An 18,772-nucleotide genomic window follows, 5' to 3' on the forward strand; every position below is an offset into this window, starting at 1 on the left:
TGAGGCATATGGAGGTTTTCAGGCTAGGGGTTGAATCAGCCTTCGCCACAGCAATGCTGTATCAGCACGGTGTCTGTGACCTACACCACAGCTCACAGCAACGCTGGTTCCTTAACCCACTGTAGAGGCCAGGGATCAAACCCCCAACCTCAAGGTTAGTAGTTGGATGCGTTTCCACTGTGCAGTGGGAACTTATGCCTCCATGTAGTTTTCATTCTTATTTCCTGAAGAAGAGAAGCTTAGTTTTACTGAGGATAACAATTCCCCAAATTAAATGCTCTAAAGCCTCGCTTGTCTTGCAGCTCTGAGTGGCCAGATGAATTTCAGGCAAGTCAGATGTGGGGAGAGGGATTTGGCAAAAATTTGGGGATTGCTTAGATAGAGCCAAAGACAGGAGTTCCCGTTGTAGCACAGTGGTTAACGAATCTGAGTAGGAACCATGAGGTTTCGGGTTCGATCCCTGGCCTTGTTTGGTGGGTTAAGGAGTGAGCTCGAATCCTGCATTACTGTGGCTCTGGCATAGGACGGTGGCTACAGCTCCGATTAGACCCCTAGCCTGGGGACCTACATATGCCACAGGAGTGGCCCTAGAAAAGGCAAAAAGACAAAAACAAAACAAAACAAAACAAAAAAAAAACAAAAAGAAAAACCCCCAAAACACCACATAGATCAGAGACAGCTGTGTGGGCCCATTGGACTTCCATCTTTACTCCTTCCAGCCACAGAAATGAAGACATGGTGGCTGGTCTAGGCTCGTGCTCCAGCAGCCATTTTGGGCCAAGAGACAGCCTTGAAAATTGACAGTAGCTAAAAGATGCTGGCACAGAAAGACAAATGATAGCTGACTGCTGTGCTGTGCAGCTGAGGGTCAGCAAGGACTATGTCCATATTTGTTTTTATATGATCAAGGAAAAAAATCTGCCTCTTGTCTGTGCCTGTGTTGTCTGGCTTTTCTGCTATATTATGGAAATATTAAGGGAAGTATTAATTGTGCATTGAAATACTGTGTTTGCAACATGGATGAAGAAGTGGAAATTGTATACCTAAATTCTGGGATTGTCAAATGGTATAAGCACTGTATGTAACATTTCAGCATGTCCTCAAAAGGTCAGCATAGAGTTTTCAGTCAACCCCAATATTCAACTCCAAATCAATGTTCCCAAAAAGTGAATACACATACACACAGAAGTGAATACAAATATTTAAATGCACCTGCACAAATATAAATAGCACCAATATTCACAAGAGCTCAAAGGTGAAAACAATCCTAATGCCCATAAACAGATGAAAATATAGACACATGTGCAAAGTTCACTTACATACAGAATATTATTTGGTGACAAAAAGAATACAAATGTCCTGGAGTAGACATTAGAAGGGGTTATGTAACATTGTGAATGTAATTAATGCCACTCACGTATACAATTTAAAATGAGCAAAGAATTAAATTTATTTTAAGAGAACTTTACATCATAGAATAAACGATTTACTATATGTACAAGGGAGAGGCAGGAAGGCTCTAGGGCTGCTGCTGGCACCAGGGCAGCTCCTGATAGGCTGTGAAGGGCACTGCACATGCTGGTGCTCCTCTCTGACCTGGGAGCAGTTCTGAGGAGATTGGGGGAGGAACTGGCTCCAGCACCCGAGGAACTAGAAGAATGGAGTCCCCTGTGCTCTCCAGGTCCAGAACTGGAGCTGGATGACACCCCGGGTGCACAGCTGGTGCCAAAGCACAATGGAGCTCCAGAGCCTGGGGCGGAGCTCCAGAGCAAAGGTTTTCTTAATCTCAGCAACTGAGGCTGCTGACGAGACTGGCTGAGGTTGTAGAGGAAGCTCTAGATCAGGTTTTACGGATGATTCAGGCTCCAAAGATGGAAGGAAAACTGATGCTGGCACTTTCTCTGGATCTAGAATTGGAGCCTGTGCAGGTGCTTTTCCTCACGTTGAACTTAAATGAGAGTGAGGGCAGGAGCATGCTCTGGTTCTGGAATTGGAGCAGGCATATCTCCTTGATCAGGCCCTTGACCTTGAATAAGAACTGTGGCTTGAGCTTGCTGTGGCTCTGGAGCTCTAGTGGGCAGTAGAAGGATGGCTGGCTCTAGGTCTCAAGGTGTTTTCATAGCAGGTTCTGGAGCTGGTTCTGTAGCCCCAAGGAGAGAAAATATCAGTAGGACTGCTTTTCCACAGGCCTCCCAAAGACAGGAAACTTCTCCCTGCCAGTCAATGAGGTTCCAGTCCAAGATGCTACCCCCAGGAAGTCTTCCCAGAAGGCAGCCCAGGGGAACAGTGATCTGAGCCTCCTCGTTGCTCCTGGCCCAATTCCAGCATCAGGAGGCTCTGCTCTGTGTGTGGCCCCACCCCTTCCCCTCCCCCACCCCCACCTTGAGCCCTCCTCACCATCAGCCTCTGCCTCAGCGGGTTCCAGGTGCTCCAGCTGTGCCAGGAGAAGGTGGGCCTGGTGCTCCAGGGCTGAGCCAGGCATGTTGAGCTCCAGGTAAGCCAAGAGCATCTTCAGGCAGGGAAACTCTGGGGGCTGGTGGAAATCCTCAGGGTAACGGTGCAGCCAGGTGCCCAGGATGGAGCACATGGCCCTGGGAGGAGTCAAGTCGGGTGGGCAGCAGGGTCAGAGGCCTGGCCTCTCCTTCCCCACTGGGATCCCAAGGCAGCCCTTGTGGGGAGCTGGGCCTCTCTGCCTTCCCCTTCTGCCCATCCAGAGGCCGGTTCTACCCCATGTCCCATCTAGCCTGGCATGCTTGGTAGCTGAGGCCTGGGCACAGACGAGGGGCAGGCAACAAGCCCTGGGAAAGGATAGCCCTCCATCCATGGTGGGAACGCCTCTCCCTTTCTTCAGCGAAGCCTGGCACACTGTTCTGTCCCTCTCCCCGCCCCTCTGCAATGGATGCCATGTCTGTGAGGACAGGCAGGATGTCTGTTCTGGTCGCTGCACCCTCAGGAACACAGTAGGTGCTCTAGGAACATCTGACCCAGGAAGGAACAAACAGACTCTGTCTCCTGCCCCAGCTCCCCGAGGGCCTCCTAACACCTCAGCCTTTAGCTCCTGCACCAACATGCAGCCTCATCCTCTAGGGGCCCTGACTCTGCTTCCTCCTGCTACTGACCCTCATCTCCCACAGGGCAGGGTGGGCTCAGCTGGCCCCTAAGTGCTCACTTCATCCCCTGAGCTCCAAGCTGAACCCCCACTGCTGAGTTTCCACCACATCAGTGAGCAGAATGCTCTCCACACCTAGTGTTCTGGGTCCCAGAATGGGGGCAGGGTGGGGTTGGAGGCAGGGCTGGGGTGGAGAGAGGACAGGTGTGGACTCCCTTAGGGGCTGATTCTGTCCTCTGACTTCCCGGATGGATGCTCCTCTCAGCACCACTGCTCCGTCCACAGCACTCTGGCTCTCCTTTCCTCTTTACCAGGAGAAGCCCTCAGAGCTCTGCCCTCAGCAGGCACCATAGGCTGAGTGGGATCCAGGGTCCTGCCAGCCCCTGTCCATCCATAGACCCCACAGCTCCACATTGCTCACTGGAGAAGGGTGTCCTTCCGTCTTGAATCAAAGCCCACTCACCTTTTCAGCTGGTGCAGAGGTCCTCCATCCTCCTCAGAGTAAGGGAGGATACATCCATATATAGAGGGGGCCAGGAAGGTGTCACATGGATGGTGCTAAGGACACACCTGGATGCTATGACACATATGACGGGGTGACCCCCCTCTTCCCCCTCCTGCCTGGGAGAATGAAAGCCCTGGACTGCAGGACTCTTGTCTGCTCCATACATTAAATGTTGGTTCTTCCTAGGAAAGCATCTCCACCTAGTGGGCCTTCCTATGCACTGGAAGAAAGAAGGCGCCCAACCTGTCCCATCACAGGTATCTCAGGGGAGCAAGGGGCCCCCTGCTCGCCCCCAGGGATCCCTCCTCACACTCACCCAGGACAGGGAACTCCTCACACATCACCTTTCAAATGCAGATACAGTCAGAGCCCAAGGCCAGAGGCAGTCAGGCAGCGGCTTCCTCCCTGGGAAGAGGAACAGCATCAACCAGCACAGCCGCAGCCCTTCCAGCAGCCCTTTCCCCAGGGCCAGGTCCTCAGAAAACACTTTCCCTGAAGGACCCACTTGCGCCCTACAGTCAACCTAGGGAGCTGGTTCTCCCTTGCCCCTCGTGTGCAGAGGGGCAAACTGTGGCTCAGAGAGGAGCTGCAACGTTCCAGAGTCTCACAGACTCCGTCCCTGCTGGGGGTGGGGGTGGGGGTGGGGCAGAGTGCTCACCTTTGGAACAGAAGGTCCAGCACCTGCTGGGTGGTGGCCAAAGCCCTGCAGGTGCCCATGCAGGTGGCGAGGTAGGCAGGCCCGCTGCCCAGGAAGGCAGGCACCAGCTTTCCCAGCAGCTCCTGCCTCCCTGGACCCTCCACACCGGGCAGGTCTCCTGCCTGTCCACTGTTGTCACCATTGCCCCCTGGGGAGGAACAGAGCAGAGGCCTGCAGTCAGAGGCAGCCCCAGGGACCAGCAGGAGGGCTGGGGCTGCAGCTCAGATCAAATCCCCAAGCCTCAGGGACTTGTGGGCAAGGTGGGACAGGAGAGCCCTCAACAGGAGAAAGGCTCTGGCATCACCTGTAGAACTGGCAGTGGGCTGTGGTGAAACGGACTGTGATCTCAGGCCAATTGGTGGCCCAGCATGGACAGCACCTCCCTCCCTTCACTGCATCATCCCTGTGAGTGCTCCCCGAAGATCCCATTCCGGGCACGAGGTCACAGAGGCTGATCCCACGCTGGATGGATTGGGATGATCAGGGAAACGTGGACCCCTTGGCACTGAGTCAAAACTGGAAACCCTCTAGAAAAAGGGAGGCTGAAACCTCCTGCTTGTGACATGAAGTCAAATCCCATCCAAGTCTCTTTCTGAGATTCCTACACATGTGTGGACTGTGACTTTGCATGTGGCCAGGGCAGCACCTGGGCCAGGAAGGCAGGTGGGAGAGGAGATGGGGGCCCAGATTTTTCTGGGAGCAGGACTCTGGGGAAGGGAACCCAGGGGAGGAGCAGGGTGGCTCTGGGACTTGGGGTGGGGCTTTCTGGGCATGGAGTCACCTCCTCCCTGGCACTCAACTCACTGTGAGCCTGCCCTGGCCTCTGCGGGTGGTGTGGGTCACCTGCCCCTCCTGTGGGGAGAGGGAGCAGGGCCCTCCATGGACCGGCTCCTTTCCGATCTCCTGTGTGGAGCCCTATGAACACAATGCCCGGCAGTCGGGCAGAAAGCCTCAGAGCCCCATCTGCTGTCTTGGCGGCTTCTCAGACCCACCAGACATCTCCATTCTAGACACAGGCTTGCACTCTTGGCCCTGACCTCCACCAAGAATGGCAAGAAGCTGACACCCCAGGGCCATGGATTCACACTGCCACAGATAAGAGGTACCACAGGAATCCTCTCTGGCCCCTGCCAGCCCTGTCCTTGGGTGTGACCATGACAGGACTGCCAGTTTGCTAAGGCCTGCCCTTCCTGTTTCTCCCAGAGGGGGAAACCTCCCCTCAGATCCGTACCCCCCCCCCACCGCCACACGCAGATGAGGGGATGTGGTGGCCCTGCCCATGGAGGGCTCCCAGAGGTGGTCGTGCCTGGATTGGTTTGCTGCTCTCAGCCACCTTGTATTACCTTAGGGGACCTCCTGGGAAGTGACCAGAGGCATTGGAATGGAGAATTGAACCATTGTCTAAGGAATCTGAGAAACTTCTCACTCAAGGGTTTCCTGAAGCAGAAGCCCCTGTAAGTGGGGACACAGCAGGAGAACATCTTTCTCTATGAAATGACTCCAGCCAAATGACCTGGCTGTTGGGCTGTCCCTAGTGTGTGGGTGCCTGGTTACAGAGGTTCTGAGTTCTGTTGGGCTCCACTGCCAAGGAAGTGACCTCACTTCCTGGGGTCCCCTCCATGAATGCCCTTCTCACCCAACAGAACACACAGCCCTTGGGGTTGCTGTCTGCTCACTCCCTTCTCCATGTAACCCTGTGACTTGCACACTATACTACCCAGCCCTCCCACAGCTCCCGGGGAGGGACTGTGTGCAGCTTGGAGGAAACAGACCTGGGTTCCACATGCAACTCCTCACTCTTAGCTCTTCTCCATCCAGGATAAGTCAGCATGGCTCTCAGGGCCTGTCTGACTCCCCACCTGCACACCGGCCATGAGTCTAGCGCATACTTTTAGGGATGTCCTCAGCTACATGTGGGATAAGGCATGGAAAATGTGGGAGTGGTGGCACATATAGCTCATGCCTCGACCCCCTTTTTTCCTTTTCTCATTACCTGTCTGTTCCTCTTCTGTTCCCATCCCATAGTTCTTATTTAGTGTCACTGTGCCCATGTGTATGTGTGTTTGTGTGCCATTGTGTGTATGAGTGAGTGTCTCTGGAGCCATAAGAAAACTGCCCCCATATAGGAAGGGATGGGCAAGACCTTCCTAGGATATTAGGGTTTTTAATTTCCAAAGCAATCCCGATGAGAAAGGGTTAAGCCTTGGCCTAGGAGGTCAGAAGCCCGTGACACAAGGCCACACAGCTAGCAGGAGCTGGAGCTGGGGTAACAAAGAGTCAGGTATTCTGGCTTCATTGTCCACACTCATCACCACAGGGCTGGCTGCAGTGAGACTGTCCCCTTCTCAGGGCACACAGCCTAGCAGGCTCGTCTTCTCTAGCTGGACATATGGTGGCCCTGGGACAGACAGACTGACAGATGATGGGCTGCCATCAGCAGATAAGACTTGACAGTCTCACTTGTTCTTCCTTCATGCTCCTGCTGGCTGGAATGTTTCATCCAGGCCCATCCCCTGTATGAACAGAGTCAAGTTCACCAGGAACAAGAGGATTTTTAGTCAGCCAGGGTAAGAAGATCATACCCTTGCTCACAATCCTGAGAAGCAGTTTCTCCCAGTGACTTCATTTGGAAAGTACATCAGATCTGATGTGACCTCATACGTGTCTAAGGCTTACTTGGTCCCAGTGGGCCTTCTGGAACTCTCTTCTCACCCCTTGCCCAGGTCCAAGCAGCAGCAGCTCCATCTCCTCATCTGCTCAAACTAGACCCTGGGGCTCTGAGTGCTCCCTTTTTCTTCCTCATCCCCACATGCAACCATCTCATCCCCTGTCCCCGGATCCCAAATGCAAAATGCATGCCTCACCTCTCTGTGTCTGCGTCCCCTCTCCTAGTCCAAGCCACCACTGACTTTGTCCCTGATTCATGCTCTAGGTTTGTTTCTCACTTCCTCTGATCTAAGAGAGGGAAGTTTTAAAGGCGAATCTGTTTCTGTTCCTCTGATAACAAAGAGGAAATCCATCAGCGGCCCTTTTGGGAAAAGCCCCAATCCTCAGCCAGACTTAAGCCATTCCTCCTGCTAGCTGTCCCCCTGGTCTGATCCCCTCAATCCAGACACACTGACCTCTATCTGTTCTTCCAAAGATGCCTCCTTCCCAGGCTTCAAGAGCTCCAGGAGGGACACCACTGAGCTCTTCACCTGGATGACTTCTCCTTCGCTTTACCTCAGAGGCTTGAGGTTGCTCTGCCCTGGGGCCTCAGTTCCTCCCCCAGGGCCCCAGGGCTTCCAGGAGGAAGTGGCAGGAGGCTGAGATCCTAGGCCACCTCAGGTGCCCCACCCCAGGACTCCTCAGGCCATGAGTATGTGGGTTAGCCCAGAGGGCTCTTTTGCCCCCTGGAGACCCCAGGAGAAGAGGCCCTCCTGTGCTCCCAGATCCCTGCCACCCGGCTGGTTTTCCAGGCAGAATTTGGAGGAGGAGAAAGCAGGCCAGAGTCAGGGCGGAGCTCCCAGATCCTTACCTGCTCCTCGAAGCCCAGCTCCTTTCAGTTTCCTAGGTTGGTCTTGCAGGATGAGTGGTCAGAGACACCTGGGTGCAAATCTTCGCTTTTGTTGCCTTATTACGTGGCTGTTTCATCTTTTTTATTTGTTTTTAATTCAATGTGCCAGGGACTGTTCCAGGCACTGGGAATACTGCAGTGAGTCAAACCTACGAAAAGCCTCCTGCTTGGAGATTACAGTTGAGTGAGGGGAGACTGTCAGTGTGTTCACTTCTCTCTTGAATCTGGACCCTCCCATCCCCCTCCAGCTACTGCCCCATCTCTCCTTCCCTTTAAAGCAAAGACCGTCAGAGGCATGTCTAGACTCCTCTCCCAAGGCTCTGATGGAATTATCTGTCTGAGACAAGTGCATTCTGGGTGGAGCAAACAGCAAGTGCACAGGTGCATTTGAGGGATTCAGATAGGCCAGGGTGCCGGGGTGGATGGGGAGAGCAGCAGGGCCAAGGCCTGGGAGGAAAACTTGGGGGTGCTTTTCCCCTGAGGGAGGAAGAAGCAAGGAGGGCTCTTGGCCCGGGAGCAACAGAATGGACACCTGGTAACTGAATTGCTTTGGCTGCTGCAACTGGGAACAGACTGCCAGGGATAAGGAAGGAGTCCTGGGACCAGTTAGGGGGATTGCAATGTCAGGAGACCAGAGGGGTGAAGCAAGAGAAGGTAGGATTTGCTGTGGGATTGGATGTGGGGTTTGAGGGAACCTGGAAGGTTTCTCACCATCAGAAAAGCTGGAACTGGCAGGTTGGGGAAGGCTCTTGGAGAAGCAGGTTTGGGGAGGTAGAGATGAGGAACTCCCCTTTGGGCTGTCCAGTCAGCATTGAAGAGTGCACTCTAGTGGTGAGGCTGCTTAGAGGCTGATGATAAAAGGGATAGAAATGCACAGGAGAGCTAGGCTGGAAATCAAGGTTTGGGAGTTGTGCAGAGATGGCATTCAAAATCTTGGAAGCAGATGAGATCATCCAGAGAGGGAATGTGAAAAGGGAAGAGCAAGACATGTGTGTTTTTGTGTGTGTGGTGGGGGGAGAAAGGAGGGGGCGGGAAGTAGAGGAGTAGAGTAGGAGAAGCCAGGAGGTTAGAGGCGGTAAGAGAAAACCCGGGAAATGAGAGGGCAGTAGAGGCAGGTGAGGGGAGTCCTTGCAGAAGGGGATGCGTAAGATGACGGAGGGGGGATGCCTGCATTCAGCAACAGAGAGACCATGAAGGTCCTTTACAGAGCAGCTGGGTGACTGCTGGGGCAAAGCCTGATGGGAGAGGCTTCTAGAGAGAAGGAAGGAGCAGCTGGGGCTGGGGGTGGTTCTAGGTGAGCCTCTGACCGGGTTTGCTTTAAAGGGGGGAGAGATGGGGCAGCAGCTGGAGGGAGGGAGGAGGGGTCCAGGTCCTATAAGAGAGGGGAACACACAGATGCAGGGCAGGGGAGACTTGCTGTGGCGATGTCCTGGGATGGAGGCTTGACTCAGCAGGAGCGAGAGCACCTCATGCACAGAAACAAGAGAGAGGAGAGACTGTGCACACAGATGCAGCTGGAGGGTGAGCGGAGCTTCTGGAAACTCTTTTTTTTTTTTTGTCTTGTGAAATACGTTTACAGAAAAGCACATCAAACACATATCTACCACTTTATGAATGATGTAGGCACCTATGTAACCACCACCTGGGGCAAAAAAAAAAAAAAAAAGAGAGAGATATTATTAACACCTAACAAAAATCTTCCCAGTGCTCCTCTCAGATCAGAATCTTTTCCTTCTGCCCTAGATATGATCTCCATTCTGCCTTCACTGATGATATTTTAAAAATAATTTTGCCATCTAAATGTATTCCTCAACCATTTTGGCTGTTATTTAACTTAATTTGCTTTTAAAAAATTTTAATTTATTTTTAATTTTTTCTAGCTGTATTGATATATAACTGACTAATAAAATGTATGATATTTAAAGTGTGATGATTTAAGTATACATAGTGAAATAATCCTTCCCCCATCCCATTTTAATTAACATTTTCATCACCTCACATATTTACCCCCCCTTTTTTTTTGTGAGAACATACAAGATCTACCTTCTTAGAATTTTTTTTTTGTCTTTTTGCCTTTTCTAGGGCTGCTCCCACGGCATAAGGAGATTCCCAGGCCAGGGGTCTAATAGGAGCTGTAGCCACTGGCCTACGCCAAAGCCACAGCAACGTGGGATCTGAGCTGTGTCTGCGACCTACACCACAGCTCACACCACAGCTCACAGCAATGCCGGATCGTCGACCACTGAGCAAGGTCAGGGATCGAACCCGCAACCTCATGGTTCCTAGTCGGATTCGTTAACCACTGTGCCACGACGGGAACTCCTGAATTTTTTTTTTTTTTTGACCACTCCTTGGCATATGGCGTTCCCAGGCCAGGCATCAGATCAGAGCTGCAGTTTGAACCTACGCTGCAGCTTTGGCAACACTGGATCTTCAGCCCACTGTACCGGCCTGGGGATCCAACCTATATCCCAGTGCTCCAGAGATGTTGCTGCTATAGCGGAACTCTTGCAAATTTTAATTATATAATGTAGTGTTATCAATTATAGTCACCATGGAGTTCCCACTGCGGTGCTGTGTTAAGAATTCAACTGTGATGGCTTGGGTCACTGTGGAGGTGCGGGATTGATCTTGGCTGGCCCAGTGGGTTAAAGGATCTGGTGTTGCTGCAGCAGCAGCATAGGCCCGGGGAACTTCCATATGCTGTGGGTGTGGCTATTAAAAAATAGTATAGTCACTATGTTATACATTAGATCCTGAAACTTCACTCATTTTCAACTTGAAGATCTGTACCCTTTAACCAACATTTCTTCCACCCAGGTGCCTGGAAACCACTATTCAAATCTTTTGTCCATTTTTTTGTTGTTGTTGGGTTACTATTTTACTTCTTGATTGCGGCGTAAAAAACACCTGAAAACTTAGTTGCTTAAAACAATGTAATTTGCTCATGAATCTTCAGTTTGGCCTTGGCTGGAATGATTCACACCTGGGATCTGGAGTGGCTGGAGAATGGCTTCCTCACAGCATGACAGTCTCAGAGTCGTCAGACTTCTTACACAGCATGTGGTTTCTCCAGAGCAAGCATTACAAGAGGTCCGGGTAAGAGCTGTAAGGCTCTTCTGACCCAGTACTGCATGTATTCTATTTATTTGTCAAGCAAGTCACTAAGGCCAGCCCAGGATCAAGAGAAGGGAAATTAAATTCCACCCTTCATTGTGAGGAATGGCAAGGAATTTGTTGTTATCTTTCATCTCCTGCATTATATAATTTTTTTGAAATTGATTTATAGAAGTTCTCTATATATTCTGTATTTGTTTAATATCGTATGTTTTGGAATGATCTCTTCCATTATGTCTTTCTTTTCATACTTTTTAATGTATTTACCCCCTTTGCGGCTAAGGCTTTTTGAATCTTTAAGAGTCAGGGTCATGAAACTATTTCTTAAAAACTTTCCAACTTGTTTGACTTCTAAAAGCTTTCTAACTTTGACTTTTAAATTTAGGTCTTTAATCCACATGTAATTTACTTTAGTGTGTGGTGTGAGGTAGTAGTCTTTTTCCCATGTAGATATTTAAGTACCATTTATTAAGAATATCATTTCCCCACTAACCTGCTGTATCACTTCTACCAGATATCAAGTGCTTGTGTATGTCAATGTCTTTTCCAGTAGGCTGAATACTTCCTTGATATCTGCTTTGGCAAGATGTTTCAAATTCTTCTTGTATATTTCCTGCCCAAGGCAGAATCAGCTATTTCCTCAAAAAGCTGTGGTTTCCTTTATTAAAGACCACAATTGAGATGTTAGAAATCCTCCTTGCTGCTGAATTGATTATTGTTTCTAGTTCTTTTCCGTGGGAAGAACTAGATATTACATACATGGTAAAATATTCTGGGAGTTTATACTAATACTCCAATTCAAATTGAGACCTGTATGGCTTTTACTTAATTTCTTCTGTTACATATTCCACCACACTGGGAATCCTGGTTCTCAAGGAAACCAGGAATAATTGAATTAGAATATCTAATTAGTCATTTGTTTTATCCCAACTTATGCACACACAGGTTGAGAATAACAAAATCCATAATCTATAAGACACAGAAACTGAAGAAATTAAGGGAGATACAAATAAATGGATATATATTTCATCCGTATGGATCAGAAGAATTAATATTGTTAAGATATTAACCCAAAGGAAACTACAGGAGTCAATACAATTCCTATCAAAATTCCAACGCATTTTCCATAGGAAAAAAGATACATTAATCCTCACATTTGTATAGAAACAAAAAAGACCCCATATAGCCTGAGCAATCTTGAGAAAGAAGAACAAAGCTGGAGGCATCCCACTATTTCCAGAGCTGGAGGCATCCCACTATTTCCAAAGCTGCAGTCATCAAAGCAGTATGGTATTGGCATAAAAAACAGATACATAGATCAATGGAACAGAATAGAGAGCCCAGAAATAAACTCATACATATATGATCAAGTAATTTACAACAAACAAGCCAAGAATATACAATGGAGGAAAGGACAGCACCTGCAATTCAGTTGTGTTGGGAAAACTGGACAGCTACATGCAAAAGAATCAAACTGGACCACTATCTTACATCACACACAGAACTCAACTCAAAATGGATCAAAGCCTTGAACAGACGACCTGAAACCATGAAAATCCTAGAAAAAAAAGACAATAGGTCATAAACTTCGTAACATCAGTCTTGGCAATTGATTTTTTTTTTTTGGATCTGACTTCAAAGGCAAAAGAAGCAAAATCGAACATTAACCAGTGGGTGGAATTACATCAAACTAAAAAGCTTGTGCACAGTGAAGGAAACCAAAGGAAACAAAAAAGAGGGGTCAAACGGTAAGCATTTCTTTTAAAAAGAGGAAAACAAAATTCCCTTTGAAGTACTATAAAAAATTAATAAACAGAAACCTTAAAGAGAGTTAGCAAACCAGAACAGAGAGCTCTCAAGCCCTATGAGGACAGCAGACCCCAATGGAAAGAAGAAAAACTCTTCTTTCCTGGCAAGGACTCAGGCAAATGAATAGCTGTGGATGCTTTGTTTACTAGAGCCCTTCCAACTTCCTTTTCCCCTTTGTAAATGTGTTCTTCCCTGGCTCTTTGGGGATTTTTATGAGGCTTGCCACGCTTTCAGACCCCAAATAAACCTGTCTTTGGTGGAGAAATAACTGGTAGTCTATTCATTTTAGGTTGACAGTGGATATTAGAGGTAAATATTTTTCTTCATGTGCAGTCTTAAAGTTAGGATGATGGGTGCAGATATAATTGACACATTTAATTCACAGTCCTAAACACAGGGTATTGTAAGTATCTGGGGTTATGACAGCAGCAATGTTCATTGTTGAAGAAAGTTCTAGTGCATGTAAAATAGAGAAGCCAATGCAAATAAGGGTTTGTTCCAGAATTATCACTTCAAAGTATTCTATCTTTTTATACAATAAGACGCTGTTGCTGTATTATGGACCTTGGATTAAAAAGAAAGCCAACCACATTCTTTGTTTGTTTATAGTTTTATTTCCTTATTTCACTATTAAACTTAGGGGATAATATCACCACAAAGTCGCAGGCATCATTTTATAGTACAGACAATTGACTTATTTGTAGGCAAAGGAATAAAAATGGCATATGACATATCTAAAATGACTACTGAGGAAATAGGACACTAGGAAATAAAAACAGGTAAAACTCAGTGCCTTTGATAAAGATGGGACACTATTTTAGATGCAACTATGATACATGCCTTTTGCTTACAAAGCAAATATATAGCCATCTCTTTGGACAGTGGTTTCTACACCCTCATGAATTACAAGGATGTGAGTCACTAAACATTTCATAGACATTTTCCAGAAAGCTTTCTGCCAAGAAAAATCAATATGCTGATTCACCAACATGGAAGCCTAATTTAATTATTCCTCAAACCTGCACCAAACTTAGAGACAGTTCCTGTGTGTTTGAAAAAGGGGGGGGGCATTGCTCAACATGTTGCCTTCCCATAGCCCTATGCATAAGCTCCAAAGAAATTTCTTTGGAGTATTGTACGTAGGGGGATGAAAATACCCATGTGCTATATGAGGAATGAACATAAGATAGAACTTTTGTTTAATGCTTGCAGAACAGAATGGAATCTCTCCTTTCATGCCAAGCAAAACTTCATGCAAAGATGTTTTAAGCCAAACTACAGAACTTCACCTGTACAAACATAAGACTTATATTTATAAACACTCAATACTTCTCTTAATAGAATAAAGTAGAGTTGACCAATCTGGTAAAAAGTTTCCAAATTCTAGGGATAAAGGAAAGAGTCAATTTTTCCCCTTCCTGTCCTCATCATATTTACTACTTCAAATCTATTAAAATATTTCCCCTTATTGCTTTGTTAATAGTTTATTTGAAAACCGTCATATTAATGAACCAAATTTCCTTTACTTTCCCAGCTCAATGACCTCTGGCTACACTTGAAGTGTGGAGCATATAATTCTGACAAATATTTGCTATATTAATTATAACATTCAACCACATTTATTGAATGTCTACTGTTTGACAGATCATATGCCAGCCACAGAATGAATAACACCCACTTTCTATCATCAAAAAAGTCACAGAATATAGGATAAACATAATTTGGGGTTTGGTATGGAAATTTCAGAATTGCTAAGTATTTTGGACTCCAAGAAAGAACAAGAATAAATGTTTATATCCTGGAGATAATCTTTTAAGTTTAAGATAGAGTTGTTTGGGTGACAGAAGTGTTACTAATACCTCTTTGCAATCGAGAATATGGCCTCCTTTTCCATTTACCTATCATCTGGTGCAACTCAGATGAGAGCCTCCTTGGATCTGGGTGATTACTTGGGGTGTTCTCAGCCCAGGCCAAGAGTGGCAGTGTCAGAACTCTGTGCTGAGTCTTTGTGGTTCTACTAGAGCAACTATAGTCCTAACATTCTACCAAAGTGTTTGGGTGTCCATGTCCACATGCCAAGTGCAATGTTGATCAAGGTGTGTGAAGCTGTGAGTGTAACGTATGTCCAATTAACAATACTAACACTTGTCCATTTTGGAGCCTGGCGACAATATTATGCAGTCACAAACTTATATTGAACACGGTCACTTTATGAACTTGTTTTTCTTTGTTCATTTTTAATCTCAACATGAGTTTCCTTTCTCAGGCAGTGACACTAAAGCCAGAAAAAGAAAATGGGGGAGTTTCTGCTGTGGTTCAGCAGGTTTCAAACACAATTAGTATCCACGAGGACATGGGTTTGATCCCTGGCCTTGCTCAGTGTGTTAAGGATCCAGTGTTGCCATGACTGCAGCTCTACATCGCAGGTGTAGCTCAGATCCTGCGTTGTTGTGGCTGTGGTGTAGGCTGGCAGCTACATCTCCTATGGGACCCCTAGCCTGGGAAACTTCCATATGCTGCAGGAATGGCCCTAAACAAACAAACAAACAAATAAACAAAAAAAGCAAAAACAAAACAAAACAACAACAAAAAAAGGAAAATAAAATGGAATTCCCAGTTCTAAAAGCGCCCTGGGCTCCTGTCCCTGGAACCAGTTCCTAAGGTTTGGAATATTTACTCACACAGCATTAATCCTGGTAGAGGCTGAATTCCTACAAAACAGAGTCGTGAAAACACAAGAAGAGACGACATAACTTACAGAGAGGGAAGTAGTAAAATTGTCCTGGAACCTAGTATAGGCTAAAGTTTACACGGTTGAATTAAGTTTGTTGCACTTTACATGTGAGGAAAAAATACTCTTTTGGAGAAGGTGGTGGAAGAGGGATTGTTAGATCGAAGAAAGGATGTTTTGGGCGCTGTATTCTATACAGTCTCAGTTTGTTTCAAGACATACCACTGAGAGACCAAAACAAACGCCCACTACCCAGCAATTCCACTTACATACAGTTGTGAGGCCTCAAGTGATTGTCCTGGCCTGAAGTGGTATTTGAAACAATAGAATTCCAGGTTTACCAACAAATCATGAGAACTCCTTAGATTTTGTTGTATTGAAATATAAGTAAACAACTCTGATGGATATATAAAATGAGAATTTTTCAAGTGTTCATTGGACATACAATCTACACTCATCGTTGCAGTTATTCACCTAACGCCCTGCCTCAATTTGACTTTTTTACTATTAGAAAGCCAATTAAGGTGCTTTCAGATTGTTCATGAGTATGAGCATGTACTCATGAAAAGCCAGTGGGTTAAAGGGTAAGTGACGTGCAAGACAGGGGACATGTTCATTCCCTGGTGACAGAACTGGGCTGAGAGCTCAGGGCTCCTTGTGCTCTGTTCAGAGCTTCTTCATGACACTTGCACTTGTCCCCCAAAGCTGCTGTGATGGATTGTCCCATTTCCCAGTCGTGTGTCCTCATCTGGGAATCCCCTCTACTCAGATAAGAACAGGGCGCCAGGAATGCCCCCCAGGCTCTTCCTCTGTCTCATGTTTTCTCCACAAGGCACCTCCACTGTGCCTTGCCATCCTTCTCCTTCCTAAGACTAGAGGCAGCTGACTGTATCAGAGCCGTGCCCTCCCCCTTCTCACATGTGATGCGCAAAGGGCTCTCAGGCCTTCCCAGGGCCGTGAATTGCCCGTCTGCACACAAGGCGGTGGCAGAGAAAGCTGCTATGACTTCTAGATCTTCAGCTGCTGCAGCTTCTAGTGGCTTATGCTTTCTGCCTATTGTCTTTCTGTCAGAATCTAGGACTATTACGTGTGAAAGGGTGAATAGAAATGGAACTTATCTGGAGAGTCAAGGCTAAATCTGAAGTCAAGGATGATTCAGGACAATATGGTGAACTAGCAGAAAGACCACAGGTCTTCATGGTTCCATCATGAAGGTGGTGGGCCAAAGAGAACAGAGCCAAAGGGAACAGAGGACCAGAGAGCTCACTTCTCTTATCCATCAGGTAGACCCTGGAGGATAGAGAATGGGGGGATGGGGGTGGCTATGAGTGTGGGTGTGTGTATGTATGTGGTGGGCGGTGGCTTCTTCACCTATAGTTTACTTAGATTTGACGATTTTCCTCTTTTGATGGAAGTGCATAATCATGAAAGCACTGCAAACCTCACTCACATGGGATAAAACAGTTTGAGTCCCGTTTTGAGGATGAAGACATTTTGATTTTATGTAAATGCTGAATACCTTTTCTGGTGACAAGTCCTTTGAGAAATGTATGTGTAGTTATGTCTGGTTATATACACTTCACTACATCTTTGATTACACTTCTAAACTCTGCATATTCAAAAGAATCAGGTTTTCTTATTTTCCTTTTTTTGAAAATGACCTAAGAGTTGGACCCACATTTCTATAGTCAGGGTCAGTAGACAATACTTAAAAGCAGTTTTCATCCACGAGAGATTTAAAACCACTTAGATAATTAAACCAGTAACAGAAAAGGAGAGCTGATGTTCCAGACTTCTTTCTTTTCTTCCTAAGAAAAGAAAGCATCATAAGAGGACAAGGATCAGGAGATAATCATGTTTAAGGAGAATGGTTACTGACCTTCTCAGTTTTGCCAAAACTCACAATTTGTCTGTTTCTTAAGTTTAATTCTCTATTTTTAAAAAGAATATAGGCAATAGCCTTTTGAAAAGGAGGCAAGATAGGACTTTCAAAGAGAATGTGAATTACTGATGTACAGGAAGACATGAATCAGCATTCACAAATGTATTAGTTAGTGCCAGGCCAACTTGAGTAATATCAATATAGATGCAGTTGCTTCCTAGACATTTCACAGGTGGATAACATAACATTCTGCAGTTTGCTACGCATGTTAGAAAATAGTTCCTGTTTTTTTCTTATTTTTTGGTCAAGTGTGGGCCAAAAAAAAATCATTCTTTCCATTATACTGATTTGCCTTTTTCCCCCTTGTAATGTGATTTCAAACACACTGGCGGAGGGTTGCTTTGACCAGTTTCCATCAGGTTTAACGAGAAGGGAATTAAGCTGTTATGCTAAAGTCACAGTTGACTTTTTTATTACCTGGAAAGAGTTAGGTTCCTCCCAACACCAACACCAACAGGCTTTTTCCTCTTCTTAGCCACAAGAAAGCTCGAGAGACCCTACTCATTGCTTAAGTGGACCTTAAAGAAGCACTTTCAAGGGACACCACTGCTGAAGACTGAAGAGTAATATTTATCAACATTAAATAGACACTTGGTGAAATATGCATAAATATATCTTCATATAAACAGAACACAAAATTAAATAGTTCAGAAACACAGACACCACTGAGTACACTTCCACTGTTGTCAAAATCTGCTGTAAACACCAGCTCACACTGAACACAAAAGCAGCTTCTACCCTGGCTCCGGGTTCACAACACGGAGACCCTGTACAAAGGGAAGATTTCTCTTCAGCCCCCCGCCTCCCGCCCCTCCCACTCCCCACACAGCCCCAGCAGAGGGAAAAAAAGGAACCCTAACAGCTACAGCAGCAACGAAGATGACAGCCAGAGAAGCATCCCTCCCCTCCCCCAAACAGAACATTGAGCATTTTGGTCAATTCAGAAGAGAATACAAAATCGCTTTTTAGAAATATAATAAGAAATCAATTTGAAGCAATACTTTTCGAAGTGTAATACTTTCTGTAGAGGACTCATAACTTCCTCAACCCCAGCTATTCCTGGGTGAAGGGTGTACAATGAATGCCAGAAAGCACTGGCCACAGCTAAGTCACAAAGGTGTAAGCCCTTTCCATTTAAAGATATCAAGTAGCAAGAAAACGAACCCCGTGTTCTTTGCCTCTTACAAGGTCTCTTCTGCTTTGCCCTGCGTAATGCTGTGTATGACATTCAACCGTGAGACTATTACTGACTTTCACGCAGGTTAGATAACACAAGTTTTGTTTTGAGACATTCAGATTTGGACAA

The 18,772-nt window shown here is 46.6% G+C and overlaps 1 long non-coding RNA gene across 3 annotated transcripts; it reads right to left on the reverse strand.

Annotated features, from left to right (window-relative positions):
• Positions 1 to 1,235: 1,235 nt before the first annotated feature.
• LOC125116689 (uncharacterized) lies at positions 1,236 to 9,501 on the reverse strand. Of its 3 annotated transcripts, none has more exons than XR_007132406.1 (4): positions 7,829 to 9,501; positions 4,273 to 4,459; positions 2,398 to 4,019; positions 1,236 to 2,140 (listed from the first exon to the last, which is right to left on the reverse strand). It is a non-coding gene; the product is annotated as an uncharacterized LOC125116689 (long non-coding RNA). The 3 variants fall into 3 exon arrangements; XR_007132405.1 differs by lacking the exon at positions 7,829 to 9,501 and adding an exon at positions 5,116 to 7,822; XR_007132404.1 differs by lacking the exon at positions 7,829 to 9,501 and having other exon boundaries at positions 4,273 to 7,822.
• Positions 9,502 to 18,772: the final 9,271 nt, after the last annotated feature.

This window comes from Phacochoerus africanus, chromosome 15 (genome assembly GCF_016906955.1).
Source record: "Phacochoerus africanus isolate WHEZ1 chromosome 15, ROS_Pafr_v1, whole genome shotgun sequence".
In the NCBI taxonomy this organism is placed as follows: Eukaryota; Metazoa; Chordata; class Mammalia; order Artiodactyla; family Suidae; genus Phacochoerus; species Phacochoerus africanus.